Below are 5,074 nucleotides of genomic sequence, written 5' to 3'. Positions count from 1 at the left end.
CTGCATGCCACATCAACCCTCCATGACTGAGTTCTAACCAGACCTTTCCCAGGCACAAGGTGGATCACCACCATGTCCTTGACAGACAACCTCTGGATGCTGCAGAGAAATGCCAAGTCCCCTTTAGGAAGCTAATCAACTTCCTGGTTCAGCAAGAGGACACGACAACAGTAACCATTTTCTCTCCTCCACTTGAACAACTGGACATACTCTGCCAGGGAAGAGATAACCCCTCCTGAAGAGCAGGAATGACCAGACTCTGCATGGGCTCCCACGGTGTGTGCTCAGAACTGGGCACTCTTCTTGGGGATAACTTGGGCCTGATTTCAGAAGCAAATTCTCTGCTCTGCTCCCTCTGCCCAGCAGCCTGATGGGAACTGTGAACTCATGTAACCACAAGTGATTTTTCAGAGCTCTACTAGTTTGGACTAGTCTTTCTTTCCATGTTTCTCACAAGCCCCCCACACAGCAGGCTTTTAAGAGCCAGTTCCACTCTTGACTCCCCTCCTTCCAAATCAGGTCCAGGGTGTTAGCTAAGATCAGGGATCACAAACTTCCCCCTCTCTAGCAGGAAGACTGTGGGTGCCCAGCAAGGGAGCACTGGGCATGCTGGCATTGACTCTGCTTGCCACCACTTAAGAACTGCTGTTGACTGCAGTTGACCAAGTGTGGTTTATTTAGGAACTCCAGCTTTGTTTAACATAAGGATACATGCAGATGAAATTATCCCTGCTTTCCACAAGACAGATAAAAAAACTCTATGCCTTGTGGAAGAGGATGGAAGTTTTAACCAACTCTCTGAAGTGGAAGTACTCCATAGAGAAAACATTATGTGGGAAAGGGGAATCAATTTTTACTAACCTCTCTTCCACTGTCATGCTTCTTCACAATTTTCAGTGCAACCTCTGGTATCAGATGCATTCTCAAGAGTCATGAGAATTGTCAGTGCAAATATATTTAGCCATATCCCTTTGGGTAGGTGGGGGAGGAAAGAAACCCCTAAATAGCTGTAAGATAACAATTACTGCAAACATATTTGCTTAGAGAAAGTTTAGTCAGAGTTCAAAATCCTTGGCAGCTGGATGGCCAATGGCCAGCTTCTTCTCAAGCTGTCCCTACAAACCTTTACTCTTTGAGGAGCATGCTCAGAAGAGAAACTCTTCTGCTTTCCATAGGTCTTCTTCCTATGCTCTAAGAACTCTTCAGTCTAAAAGAAATGCTTAAATAAATGGCAAATTATTTAGACATCTCTTCTCTCTCTAACAAAAAAAATCCCGAGTCAAATCCAAGCCCTCCATGATAGAAACCATATTTTAAATAGGAAAATATATTCATAAGATTGCAAAGGAATCAGAGAGTTCACAGCTCTACCAAATGAGTGAAAATGCCCTGGCTTTCGTTCAACTGCACTGTTAGTGGGAGTGAGGAGAAGTCTCCCACACAGCCACAGGAGAAAACTGTGGGATTCGGACTGGAAAAGTAGTAGGGGGAGGATGTGAACACTGTTAAAAATAAAACTTATCAGACAACAATTGAATCGTGAGAATGTTATCTGGTTCAACAGGAGCGTGAAAACAAATAGGCATTTCAAAAAGAGGGTCACTAGCAAGGTAAATAATTTCAAAATAGCAGGAAGTGACCAAGGAAATGTGCCAAGCTGAGGGCGACAGGAAAAGATCTTTCCATCAGCAGAAGACAGTCATGGATACAGCTTTCAGTGTCACCCTAAACACTGCTGCATGGCACTGCACCCACCCCTTGCATCCCTGGCCACAGTAAGACACAAGACTGAAGAGATCTGCACAGGACAGTGTTTAACATGACCCAGTGTTTATTGACTCCTGCGACATTTTTTTTTTTTTTTAATAGTAACAGGAACACAAAATGTGATGTGTGGTTAAGTACTACTAGGGGTTTCTATAGGAATCCAATGCAAAGTGCCAGCATTGTTGACCAGCATACAACCTGACAAGAGAAGATGTAGTCATAACTCACGCTCAGATATCTGCTGGGAGTACATCACAGTCAAAGCAGAACTAGTCATTTGCCTGCAAATAGACACATTTTCTTCTAGATGCAAGTGGTGTTAGAGCCAGCTATTTTGCAACAAGAAATACATATAATATATTCCAACATTTTAAAAAACACAGAGCACTAAAACTGTTTAAAAGTAGAAGGGAAAAAAAGAATGGAACTTTTTAGATACTATTTTGTAGAAGTAATTCTTCATAGAATCAGAAGTAATCTAGAGAAAAAAATTATTAGAGGCTACTTTTCTCAAAAGGCCAGTGGTCACAGGTTTAAGAATAAAAACAGTCTTTTCATTTTCAGCACTGTCTCCTGGCCTTTTTTTTTTCTCCCTGCACAACAAAAATCTCTTGTTGAAAATTGCAGCTTAGTGGCTCTGCACATTTTTCCTATGCAACTGAAAAGGCAACCATGTTTTTTAAAGAGCCATCAAAAACTTGCATGACATGACATGACATGCATGTGCAGCATGAAACATCTTCACAGATAAGAACAAGGAAGGCACATTACCTAAAGATTTAAAAAAGGAAAAAAAAACCAACACAGAAACAGAATTTTTGGAGGATTCAAAGTTAAATGCCTTAGAGAAAGCATTCCTTTTCACAACTGGCTGGCAAATGCTGTTTAGCCATTTAATTTAAACAGTTTGCTATGAAGACAAAACACAAGGAAAAAGCCTCTTTGAAATACCCTCCCCACTGCAGCAGCCTGCTTCCTTCATACAGACAGACAGTTTCACTCTTACAGAGCAGTTTTGCAACAATTCTAGAGAGAGGCAAGAGAAATCTATGTAGGAAACATCACACCTGTGCATTCCTACATGACCAACATCCCCTACACCCCACCCCTAATTAAACTACAGCTTCTTCAAGATCATCCCACTGAAAACTGGAAACAGAGTAGAGATCTGAAACAGAGGACTGATGAATTGGTTTTGAGCTCTCAAGTTGTCAACTTTTTTTGCATTTGATTACAAGTGTTAATAAAGATAACACTCTCTGCCATAGAATAATTGCTCTGTCTTCTATATACATAATATAGATGAGGAAGATATTGGCTAAAAATTAAAATATGTACTCTATCTACCATTAATGCAACTATACTGCTCCATTTACCACAATGCTGCTGACCACTGCAGAAACCTGCTGGTAAGCAACAGTGATAACTGAAGTACCTTCCCTTTTCAGCCCTTACACAAAGCTTTTCCCCTTCTGCCACACTGTTTTTCCACTGTTCCAGGCTCCAGTAAGATGTGTACTGACACATCAGTAAATGCTTTCTAGTTCATTTTTAAGTTACAGTTTCTAGAGGAAAAGCAATATTTGCTCTGTTTTATGTGGTTTTCCACCTTTTAAAATCATGTGGGAACTTCAAATTTATGTGCCATTATCAACTTCGCATAGTAAGACAACAGGTTGCATTCCATCACCTTCTCTAAATAGTAATCCTATCTTTTCCAACACCTCTCACATTTTAAAGGGTTACTTCTCACTCTCAAGGAAGAGCCCAAACTCTTGCCTCCCACATGAATATTTCAGAATGAGAATTTCAAGTTATCATTAAGTATCCTTCAAGTCCCTGATGTGTTACTTAGAAGCAACTGTAGTAGAATAATGTTTTTCCTAACAGTAAAGGACATTTATCATGTTCTTTGTCATTTTCTAGTCTTGAGTTGTAAGAATATTTGTCACACGTTCCCTCATATTCCTCTCTTAAGGTGCACAGTGGTCAGGCCTATAGGACCATAGCTGGAACTCCGCGAGAAGCCAGAGGGAATAAGGGGTTTCTTAGCACTGCTGTATTTACATTCAGCATTCATGGGCAGGCTGAAGGATGCTCAGCTTTTTTTTTTTTTTTTCTTTAAGATAAAGAACTGCTTTAAAAAAACTCCATTTTATATTATAATTTTTTATGTCATGAATGTTATTTCTTTTCTGTCCTATGCAGCTGTTACCTTTCTGTCACTGACATTTAAGAGTTGCCATCGCACACTACCTTTCCATTCCCCAGCTCAAGTGCAGCCCCACGACAGCACAACAGCCCAGCAGAGCATGGGGAAGCAGTGTAGGGGCCAGCAGTTCAGACAAGACCACATTCCCCACCATGGGCAAGTGGCACAGGAAAATATGGGACACTGAAGGGGACATCTATTTGGAACATTTAATAGGGTCTGACATACACACTGACAGCATGAGATAAAAATGAATGCAAGTATGTGCAGGTTGAGAACAATTAGTGTGAGTGATAAATACATCCACTACCAGCTCCCAGATTCATTCTGAACTGCATAGTAAGTGCTAGTTGTAGAAGTTTAGACAGACTGGAAATAGGTCACCAATTACTCATTGAGTCTAATAAGTTTAAAAAAAATAATGGAGGAAAAAAAGTGTGCTTGCTTGCCATTGAGTAACTCTGATCTCACAGCTTAGGCACAGCAGTAGTAGTTACTCGGCATCACAGATCAATTGAAACAGAATTGCAATTTCATTCAAATTACATATGCATGCAAAATTAAACAAGTGTGTCCACTAAGAATATGCAGCATAAAAATCAAGTCTAAGTTACTCATTATTTATCATATATTTGTCAGACTGCCAGATATATCTTTTCCTTTCAGATTCATATCTATTCACACAGAACACAGCAGATGGAGAAGTCGCAAAGCAAACACCTCTCTACATATCACTGGCCTTAAGGGCCAATGCATTGTGTGCCATAAGCCAAGTTTACCAGACTCTTGGGAGAAAACAGCTGCTTTACCAAACTCTGAAAACAGAAAACACACAACCCATCCTGCTCAAAACAGAGAAAAAAATGGTTTTATGAAGTTGTCAAAATACATAACTACTTTCCCCTCAGTCCTGGGACACAAAAGGCAGTACAACTGCACAGCTAAAATGTGCCTCTTGAAGAGCAAACAAAATCCAGAAAATACAATGATTGTGTAGACAAATATCTGGGAAGTCATGTTACTGGAGAGTTGAACCAATGTTCTGTGCAGCAAAATGATGAACAATACATCAACAGATCCATTTGAGACAGACAG

This window comes from Zosterops lateralis (genome assembly GCF_965231275.1).
Source record: "Zosterops lateralis genome assembly, chromosome: 6".
Classification (NCBI taxonomy): domain Eukaryota; kingdom Metazoa; phylum Chordata; class Aves; order Passeriformes; family Zosteropidae; genus Zosterops; species Zosterops lateralis.
The sequence above is the reverse complement of the archived record's forward strand: the minus strand, read 5'-3'. Positions refer to the sequence as shown.